Below are 11,610 nucleotides of genomic sequence, written 5' to 3'. Positions count from 1 at the left end.
CTCTGTGCCAGGAACTCTAAGCATTTTTTATTTAACTTATTTAATTATCACAACAATACCATGTGGTAAATAGGAATACTGTCTCCCGTTAGAGTTGGGGAAACAGGCACTGCAGGTCACAAATTGCCATTTGGGAAAAGGGAGAAGGGAAAATTGCACATAGCAATTAAAAATCCAAATTGTATACTTTTTTCTATGGGTAGAGTATTTTGGGGCTCAGTGCTCTGGTGGTGGAGTGGGTTTCTGGTCAGCCAGTCAAGCCCTTGGTCCTGTTTTGCAGCAGGATGTCCCGTGATCATCCGATCTTTTTGGCACCAGGGACCAGTGCTCCTATGAGAATCTACTCTCATGCCTGAGTAGGTGTGCCCATGTGGCAGCCTTCTCCCTGTTGGCATAGTTATGGAAGATGTGTTGAGGGAGCCTGAGGATTTCTGTTAGGCTAAGGAATTCCAGGCCCCTGTATGCAGGCCATATACATTTTCCTTGGTAATAAAACCCCTTTAAAAACGTAGTTAGATGCTGGCTGATCTGATATCTGGCAACCCTGTGGGACATAGGCACAGATCCTTAAACTTGGAGCCTACCTTTGTGATTTCTGTCTCTTGGCCACAGACTTCCTGTACATACCCTTCATCCTTAGCTTTGTGGTTCCAATCTCTTCTTCAGCTTTTGGAAAACCTGACGCAGTAGGGGTCTGCCTTTGCCAGATTACATTCCAGAGAATGCTACCTTAGTAGAAACGATTGCCTCTATGTGGCAGGAGGTGTTTGGAGAAGAAATTCCCACCCTATTTCTTTGCTTTCTCCAAGGGCCCAGTCCTACTGTTTGTTCATGCACCTTGGATTGAAGCAAAGACTCTGGCTCTTGCAGTTCTGCAAGGCATATGTTATCTGACCTTTTGCAATCACCTGGCTGCCAGCAGAAGGATTAAAAGTATGACTTCCAGAGTAAGACTGGCTGAGTTTGCTTCCCAGTTCTGCCACTTTCTGGCTAAGTGTAGATGTGGTCAGGTTACTGCATCTTCCTGAGCCTCACTTTCTTTATCTGTAAAGTAGAGATAACAACAGTCTCCAACTCTGTGGGGTTATTGTGGAAATTGAATGAGAAAATCCATGTAGAGCATGCAGAATGGCATCTGGCACACAGTGTGAAATGAACACGATCTGTTCTCACCAAAGCTGTTGCCTGTTTCCTCTGTATCTTCAAACTGGCTAGTTTGCCTGACAGCTTATGCCTTTCTCAATATACCTTACTGCAGATGTCTCCAACCCACTGGTCTGCTACCCCATCTATGGCCTGTTAGGACCCACGCTGCAGAGCAGGAGGTGTGTGGCAAGTGAGCAAAGCTTCATCTGTATTTGCAGCTGCTCCCCAGTGCTAGCATCACTGCCTCAGCTCCACCTCAGATCATCAGGCATTAGATTCTCATAGGAGCACCGGTCCCTGGTGCCGAAAAGGTTGGGGACCGCTGCCTTACTGAATCTGTTAAGAGGTAAACAAATCCCACGACCCTAATGTATTTCTACCACTTCTCTCAAAGAACTTGCTTGAAGGGTCTGAATCCCAAGATACAGCAGTGTTATCAGTTGCCTTGCTTCCCACATGAGGATAGCGATGGGGGAATCCTACCTATGCCATCCCTTACCTTGATTTAGCTGGTTCCCTATTTCAGCTTTAAGTAATTTGCAACATCCCATCCTAAGTACCAGACTTTTCATTAAGACTTTGATTAGGCTAGCTTAAGTCAACTGTCTATGAGTACTGGGAAAATTTCCCAGGGTCGAGAGACAGAAGAAAGACACTGGCAACTTCAGAATTACATTGTTTATTAACGGAACTTATGGACAGAAGCAGTTTCTTGAGTGGCACCAAGATGGTAGATCTCTGCACCCAAAAGGAGTTGAGCCTTGTTACATATAGCCATGTAGCATGGTCTGACACAGTGGGCTTGCAGCCACGTGGCACGTGCTTGTTAAGAGCTGTATAATCCAAAGCAGTAAACAACTTAATGGGCCCACTTATCTATGCAAGATGATTATTTTCAAGTGATACAGACCCACTCCTGCCAGAGTGAACTGGCAGTCAGCTTGCTCTGTAAGATGACATTGGTTACATTAAGTATGAGGAATCATTTCACCTAACGATGACGTAATCACTGTGGACAGCGGGGTGGAGAGGAAGCTCCGGCTCAACCACATGGAACAGAATCATCTCAGATAATAGGGGTTCTCAGATTCAGTAAGGCAACCCTTTTGGCGCCAGGGACCAGTGCTCCTATTGAGAATCTAATGCCTGATGATCTAATTCCTGAAGAAAAAAGGTGTCAACTGTCGAACTCCCAAAAGACCATCTGAACAACCTGTTGATTGAGCAGAGCAAAGTTTGTTGTGTTTACTGCAGTATGGGAAGGCACTGCTTTCAAAGAGTCTTCTTCGTGTCTTGGAAGGGGGAAGTCAGGTTTTGAAGCCTGGGCTGAGAGATTTTAAAATAGGTCTCGAGACTGGGCTGAACTTATGATATAAGAGCTTTGGGCACAGTGCTTTGTGGGCACAGTGTGGTGAGAGTCTTGAATGAGTGAGCTGTTAGTCTTGGTAAGTAAGCTGATTAGTTGGTCCATAGTGTAATAGAAGACAAGCCTTATGAAAATACTTGTTCCTAGATACAGTTTCAGCTGTATCTCTCTCAGGCACATATATTTGTCTGACACAATAGTTCTTATGTACATTTCTTATTCCTGTTCTGGATTGAAGTTTCCTTGATGATAAAATGTTTTACCTTTTTATCACCCTAAGTCAGGGTATACAGCAAAGCCTTGAACATGGCAGATTCTTAACATATTTGTTGAATTTGGAAGGTTTTGAAGACTCTGTGGGTTTTCTAAAAAAGAAATATAGGTTTTTTGGTTTATGCAGCCATACAATTTCCTTATAGGAAATAATATAGTATTTTCTCGATGAACAAGTTTTAGTAAGGAAACCATGCAATGTACTTTTCTATCAATGTACATCACTCGTCAAGCAGGTGGGAGAGGTTTCAGCTTCTGGTTGGGGCTGGACGGGAAATTAGCCTGCAAACAGGAGTGACGCCAGTGCCTTGGACCTCAGAAGCATTGCAGGTAAATGGGGATTGAGCTCTATCATTTCATATTAGGGCCTGAGTGGTGTTATTATTGTCAGTTATAGAACCATTCTTTTTATAAAATGCGTTGAATGTCTAGTAACATACGGTTACCAGAATTTGAATACCAAATGGAAAGAGAAGTAGAAAAATTAGAAGGATCTTCTTTCTAGAAACTGGGTTGGGTCAGTGACAGGGGGCCAGTTTCTAGACTGTGATCTGACCCTCTGTGGGCCTGTGAAGGGCTCCCCGAAGGGAAAGGAAGGCTACAGAGCAGAGAGAGCACCCTAACGTCATTTCCAGCCGGTGGATTTTGAGGTGGTGCTGGGTGGAAGGACAAGAAGTCAGAGGCAAAAGATCTAGAAAGAGACACACTAATGTGAGTGGTTTGTGATTGGAGGTGATTTTTCTCATAAAATCTGGTGTAGATGTATATGTTTGCCTGCTGGTCTTATTTTACCAAATTTTCTGCAGGTGAAGCAATGTCCTTTTGAAAGTCCAGAGGGAGACTATTTTAGTTTTCCAAGGCTGCTGTAACAAAGTATCACGAAGGGGATGACTTAAAACAGAAACTTACTGTCTAATAGTTCTGGAGGGTGGAAGTCAAAAATTACCATTTCAGGGCCATGCTGTTTCTGAAACCTGTAGGGCAGTCCTTCTTTGCCTCTTCCTAGCTTGTGGTTTGGGAGCAATTGCCAAGTGTTCCTTGGCATATAAGCCGCATCATTTCAATCTCTGTCTTAGTCATTGCGTGATGTTCTTGAGTGCATCTGTCTGCACATGGCTGCCTTTTTAGAAGGACACCACTCTTACTAGATTAGGAGCCCATCCTACTTGAATATGGCATCATCTTAACTTGTCACATCTGCAACAACCTTGCTTCCAAATAAGGTCACATTCGTTGGTACCAGGGGTTAGGACTTCAACATATCTTTTTCCGGGGATTGGGAGGGGAGGGTGAGGGACACAATTCAACCTATAATAAGTGCTAGATTTTATTTTAAAGACTTAAAAAAATTTGAAAATTTGATATTTACTACATAATACCATTCATTGAGAAGGGGTTCATTGCGTGACCTGAGGACTGCTGTGAGTTGCCTGCTCCTCTCAAATCCTCACCTCAGCATAATGCAGGATCTTTTAATAATTACGACTCTAAAAGCATGGGATACATTAGTCCTATACTGTTAAACATGCTTTGATTTCTATTTTTAATGGAAAACAAGATATCTTTTTCAGTTGAGTACATGAGTTAGCAGGTTCATGTGTCAGTAAATGATGTTTATGAATTTAGTGCCATCAGTGTACAGTGTCCCACAAAGGTTAATTTCTGCCACCCTTAGATACCTGGAAGGTATCCATCAGTCAGAATTTTTTTAAAGCACCACACACGGGCTCTAACTAGTTGGAAAAAAAAAGAAGGAAAAATTACTCAAAAGATATGGGTTAAGTCAATATTTAAAAGGAAACCAAAAGCAGGAACTGTGGCAGCCCTGTCAGTTGTGAACTCAAGGACAATCTCTTCAGGGCACCACCAATTAGATAAATGAACTCTAGTCGACTTTAGGCCTTGTGTTATCAGCTCAGAATGGAAATTCAAGGAGAAAGCATCCAGCTGGAGTCCTGTGCCCACCCCTAGGACAGAGCAGAGAACCTTGATGGAAGGTCCCAGCAAGACTTGTACCCAATGTGGGAGGTGACTCTTGGAGCAAAGCCAAAGATGAAGCAGTGCAGTAAAGGCAGTGCTGTTCCCATCCTAGGAACCATCTGACGCATTCATCTTATTTCCGAATACCAGAGTCATGGTAAAACTCCTGTAATGGCACTTGTCGGCAAGGGAAGTCGCCAGAGGTCTGCACCATAACTGTTTTAAGAAAATATCAAAAACAGATCCAATATCAGGGCTTTAGCATATAGATATCATACAAGGTGGCTGATTTGCTCAGTTCTCTCATCTGAATAGCCACTAAGGGGAGACAGAACAGCTGGGGAGGATTCATCATCACTGGATATTGTACAGCCCAGACTCTTGACTACTCCATAATCCTTCACAGACATTGACTTGGAACACACTTTAACCAAAAGTGCCTAATTGTGATAGAACATTCTGACCGTTTTTCCATCTGGTTGGTGCGCACAGGAATGACATCTATTCCTACCACCTTAGTCTGGGCCACATGATAACTTTCATAGGTCCTTGGCACTTTTGCCTTCATGAGCCCCTTTTATTCATAATGAATATTAAAAGTTACATTTTATGAGATTATGTTGCCATAAAGACATAATCCATGATGGATTCATTGTATATTCCTGTTTTCCTTCTGATTTTAAAAGAATGAAACCATTTTTTTCTGGGCCTCTAAAAGCACTGGGCCTACAGTGCCTTGCAGATAATTCAGCCCTGTGCTTGATCAGTCTGAGACATGCTCACCTTGTCGCCCTACCTCAGTACTGCTCCCTGAGGGATCCAGAATGCCATACCCAGAGGTCTTGTGCCCAAAGGCTGAAGTCAGACAGTCTGGCCACTTTCACTAGCTGGCGACCTGGATTTTACTCCACAGTCCTTGGTTTCTGCATTTGTGGCATGCTAGTAATAATACCGACTATTTCATTGGTTTCTTATGATTGTTACCTAAGAAAATGTCTGTAAACACTTCTCACAGAATCTCACATATAGTAGATAATTCCTTACACAACAGCTGTGCTTATTTCTTATGACCGCCATTGCTAGGTTATGAATAGAATAACCCAGGAGAAGGTGCACCTGGAGACAATTCAGTTGATTATTTAATGACTTGACCTTTCCATGACCTGATGTACCTGCAGAAGGGGATTTGATGAGGGAGTCTGGGTGGATCCCACGTACTCAAAGCCATCAGCTCACACTGGAGAAGTAGAGGAGGCTGTCTCATGTACATTTTGTTGGAAGAGATGCTGGAATGAAGGGAGCTGAAGCAGCAAATGAGACTCCCATGTTTCCTAGGATTGTCGGTGTCATTGTTGTGTTCCGGTGCAGGTAGGCACATCGAGCTGTTTTGTAAAAGAGGAGCTAGTGCTCCTGGTACAAATTCCTGTTGTGGAGAAGGGGTGCTATTTTCTGGCTAGCTGTGGCCTTCAGGCTAAATGGCCGGGTAAAGGGCAGATTTGCTGTGGCAGATTCATGCAGTGAGTCTGTGTCCCTGAAACCTAAAGAAAAAGGCATGGTCTGTGTGTTTTCTCAGCTCTGTTCTCAGAGAGGTGAAATGGTGTTTTCTAGTAGTGCTGATGTTTATTTGTTCTGACGAATCTTCTGGTCTGTTATGGGTCTTGAAATTTAGCCATCTTCAGAGGCAACTTTGTAAAGTGGGGTTTTAATGTCACATACTCTGGGAGTTGTTGCATTGCTCCCCAATATTTCTCATCATGGTGCCTGCCCAGGAGTCTCTGTAAAGTGTGGTGATTATTGTTTGTTTGGCATAATCGCCCTCTATTTCCTTCTGAGTTTTGTAGAGTTGTTCAAGCTCTGCTGCTTAAGGAGTGGGGCAAATCTTTCTGAGAGGAGGCTGAAATGTAACAGCAGCTGCTGTGAATTCTGTGTAAAGCAAAACCTGGTATCATACACTCATTATCCTTCTTAGATCTGGACCCATCTAATGCATAGAAAAGTCCAAATAAAGAAAATTTTAATGTTGGTAGAAAAACCTGGAAAAAAGTTACCATGAGATTAGGTTTGACTGCATGCAACAGAAATTCTAAAATGATAGAACCTTAAATAAGATAAGATAGATTTTAATTTTCCTCTGTTGAAACAAGCCTGGAGGCAGGCAGTCCAGGGCTGATATAGCCAGGGGGATGCTGCGCTAGCCTGTTCCAGCTTGTGAGACTTGATTATTACCATCTATGCCAAACTCGATGTTCAGAGATGTCACATTGGTAACTCAAAGTTGACCTGGGTGGAGTATTTACATCACAGAAATTGGCAAATGCTACACAGAGTTTTTCCCTCCAGAGAGCCTGTTGTTTAACAGCACACCACTGGTGTGGCTCTCTACAGCATTAGGGATCCAAGCTCTTTCTGTCCTACTGTTCTTCCATCCTTGTACGTGGCTTCTATTCTTATGGTCATTCATGTCCAAAATTGCTGCAGACGTTCCAGCCATTAACCCATTTTCCGTTTAGAAAAAAAGAAGTTCAGCTTGCTGCCCGTGTTGATTTAATTTTACATAAACACAGTCTTTGAAGCCGAAGCAAATCCAACTGGTTTTCAATGTGAAAATAAAATATAAAAACTGTCCTTGGAGTTTTTTCTAAGCAGAACTTGTCTCCAATTCTAATGCAACAGAAATATATACATAAATTGGACTCATCAAATGAATCTTCAGCTAACAACTGTTCAAGAACGATGTTAACATCATGCACAGGAATGCTACGTTTTCTAGGATTTGACATTTTCAGCAATTGAGAATTACTATATTTTGTAAATGGAAATACCACTACTCAAAACAGAATGCTATAAATAGAATGATGTCATTTGTTTCCAAAGACTATCGATATACTAGAGCAATGCAAACATAATAAAAGCAAGATATTTTGTGACAAACTTTGGCGGTAAGGTTAGGACTGTAATCTGCAAGTTATCTTGGGGTTAATGCTGCAGCTGCAAATGCCGCCAGCAAGTATCCTTGGGCAAACAGGAAATGGGTTAAATTATACATTCCAAGTTGCAAGAAGGAATCAAAAAACAAAGGGACAGACATTGGGCACCAGTATTTTAAGGAAGTTTCTGGAAAGCTGCTATACGTTTCTTTGGCCACTACTTAGATACATGGCTGTACCTAGCTGTAAGGGAGACTGCGGGATGTTATCGTTTTTTGGGGATCAATCTGTCAAGCTAAAAAGTAGGGGTCTGCGGTAGACCTCTAAGATATCCTCAGTGTAATCTCCTCCCCTTGTGTGTGGGCAGAACTTGCAAATATGATGAGATATCATTCTCATGTTATGCTATGTCCCAAATTAATTGACTCTAAGATAGGGAGGCCTGACCTAATCACAAAAGCCCTTTAAACTCCGGTCTAGAGGTCAGAGATAGAAGAAATTAGAGATTAGCAGCACAGGATTCAATGTTCCACTGTAGGCTTGAAGATGAAGGCAGCCCTGTGGCAATGAATACAGGCAGCCTCTAGGAGCTGAGAGTTATCCTCCACTGATAGCCGGGCAGGAGGTGAGGACCTCAGTCTTACAACTTCAAGGAACTGAATTCTGCCAAGAACAAAAATGCAAATCTTGGAAGTAGATTTGTCTCCAGAGTCTGCAGACAAGTCTTGGCGGACACCTTGATTTTAGCCTTGTGATACCCTGAGCAGTGGACCCAACCATACTGTGCCAGACATCTGACCTAGAGAATTGCGAGTTAGTCAATGGGTGCTGTTTTAAGCTAAGTTTGTAGTAAATTGTTTTACAGGAAATGAAAATATATACAGGACGTATTACTAAGGAATAAAGGAAAACAGATTTTGGAGTATACAACTTGCAGCCTTTGAGTCATCAATGTAGTAAAACACCACAACGTGTTAAATTCTATCAAAACAAGTTGAGGAGACCTAAACCCATGTGGGCCTCTGCGGCAGTACCTCAGTTCTGGTGAACTTTAACATAGAGAAAACTAGTCTCTCTCACAGTAGGTGTCCTTGCCAGATCATCTACCCTGAGTCCCTACTTCCTTTCTTACTCTGAAAACTCCCTTATTCCATACGCTGGAGGTCTGTAGCCAAGTAGCTCTCTAAGCTACCTCTAAGCTATCTAGTTGTTTTATTAAGAGAGCCACTCAAGGGGAAGACACCCTGCCCCACCCAGTTGTGCAGGAGAGGAAGAGAGAGAGTGTATCCAGAGAAGGGGAGGGAACTTTGTCCACTGAGCATCCCCAACTGAGAGCCTGCCCTCAGTGTGTCTTTGCTATGTGTCCCTCTTTGTATTGGAGTGAAGAGAGCAAGGGGGTGGCCAAAGGAGGACTCTATTTCTATTTCTTAAAGCTCATGTTTTGGGATTTCGTTTAGTCACAGGGCCCCTCTCCTCTTTGTATGATGAAAATCTCCTTTAACTAGAACTATTACTTTAAAAAAAAAATTTTATTATGGTGACATTGGTCAACAAAATCTAGTATGCTTCAGGTGTACAATTGAACAGTAAGGCATATATATACTACATCAGAACTATTGCTTTTTATGCTTTTCCCTCACCCTCTAAATTCCACTGTGATTTTGAGGACTTCTGGCTCTGAAAATTCGAAGAAAATTGTAGAGGTGATGCTGAAACCATTCAAGTCACCTTATTAATCATAGGAAGCTTCAAAAGAATTAGTTGGAAAAAAAAAAAAAAGAATTAGCTGCCACACACTGAGCTATAATTATATGCCATGCATGGTGTTAAACAGTCTGTATGTAAAATCTTATCACAACGTACCCTGAAGGGTACATATTAGTAAATGACTTGCCCCATGTTACCCACTAATTGACAGAGTTGGGACTTCGGTTCCCCTGTCTGGTTCCAAAGCCCAGTCTGTACCGCTATGTGATTCCCAGAGGAATGGCTCAGTCTGAGACAAACAACTCAGAGCTCATGGATGCATTTTCCTGATAATGGCAAAGGACTGATGTTCAGGCAGCAGAGAGGTAATGAGCAGATGGATAGTTAATTGGAATAGGAGTGGTTCTTAGAACAACTGGATTGATCTGGGATTTCTTGTGTATGCATTAGCTTTTCCAAAAGAATCGCAATTCTGACACTGAGATCCTTGATGAATAAGAATGATAATAAAACTCTTTAGGTATTGTTGGAAGTGGGGTGAGAAAGGAAGGAGTATACCATATAATATACAGTTAAACTTCTCTCAAGTCTTCTTAATCACCTCCCTGGCCAGAGTACTACAAGGCAGTCCTGTGTCCTGACCTCACTTCTAAAAATTTGCCCCCTTCTAATTTCCTCCCTGCTAATTTCCTCCCTGCTTCCCAGCCTCTCTTTCCATTTTCCATGTTCTTATCTTTTCTTCAACAGGTAGCTCCATACCCTTACTTACATTAAATTAATTAGCTTCTCTCTCAGATGCTTCATATTGGATTCAGGTACTCTAGTATGACCTAATTGTATCTAATTACATCTGCAATCATCCCATTTCCAAATAAGGTCGTATTCTGAGGTACTGGTATTAGTTATTCAACATATCTATTTTTTTCAATTTAATTAACAGTTTATTCAACTTACCAACGCAGTAAGGTATGATACTATTACCACTGAATTTGCAGGTGGTACCTTTTCTTCCTTCCTTCCCTCCTTCCTTCCTTCCTTCCTTCCTTCCTTCCTTCCTTCCTTCTTCCTTCCTTCCTTCCTTCCTTCCTTCCTTTCTTTCTTTTTTATTAGTTTTAAGTATACAGGACATTGGTTAGACATTTATAGTTTATAAAACAGTCCCCCTAATTGCTTCTTCGCTTCTCTGGTTCTCCACCTAGCCAATGTATTAATGCTAGCTGCATTCCCTATGCCGTGCTCCCCATCCCCACGACTATCTACCAACTACTAATTTGCATTTCTTTCAACCTTCACTGCTTTCTCTCATCCCCCTATCCCCTATCCATCACCAAATTGCCCTCTATATTTGTTAGTCTGTTTTTGATTAGTTTGTTCTTTTTGTTCCTTAGATTCCGCTTACAAGTGAAATCATATGGTATTTATCTTTCTCTGACTTATTTCACTCAGCGTAATAACCTCTAGGTCTATCCATGTCATTGCAAATGTTAGGATTTTATTTCTTTTTAATGGCTGAGTAATATTCCATTGTATATATGAACCATAACTTCTTTATCCAATTGTCTGATGATGGGCATTTAGGTTGCTTCCCTATCTTGGCTATTGTAAATTGTGCTGCCATGAATATTGGGGGGCATAGATCTTTACAAATTATTGTTTTGGTTTTCTTTGGATGAATACCCAAAAGTGCAATTGCTAGGTCAAAAGGTATATCCATTTTCAATTTTTTGAGAAACCTCCAGACTGTTTTCCATAGCGGCTGTACCAATTTGCAATCCCACCAACAATGTATGAGAGTTCCCTTTTCTCCGCATCCTCACCAACACTTGTTCTTTGATTTATTGTTGATAGCCATTCTGACAGATATGAGGTGATATCTCATTGTGGTTTTTATTTGCATTTCTCTGATGATTAATGACTGAGCATTAATATCTTTCCATAGGTCTATTGGCCATCTGTATTTCCTTTTTGGAGAAGTATCTGTTCAGGTCTTCTGCTCATTTTTTAATTGGATTGTTTTTTGTTGTTGAGTTGTATGAGTTCTTTACATATTTTGGATATTAACCTCTTATCAGATGTATCATTAGCGAATAGCTTTTCCCAATCAGTTGGTTGTCTTTTTGTTTTGTTGATTGTTTCCTTTGTTATATAAAAACTTTTTAGTTTGATGTAGTCTCATTTGTTTATTTTTTCTATTGTTTCCCTTGCCCAGGG

The sequence above is a fragment of the Pteropus medius genome, unplaced genomic scaffold (assembly GCF_902729225.1).
Source record: "Pteropus medius unplaced genomic scaffold, Ma_sr-lr_union100, whole genome shotgun sequence".
NCBI lineage: Eukaryota > Metazoa > Chordata > Mammalia > Chiroptera > Pteropodidae > Pteropus > Pteropus medius.
The sequence above is the reverse complement of the archived record's forward strand: the minus strand, read 5'-3'. Positions refer to the sequence as shown.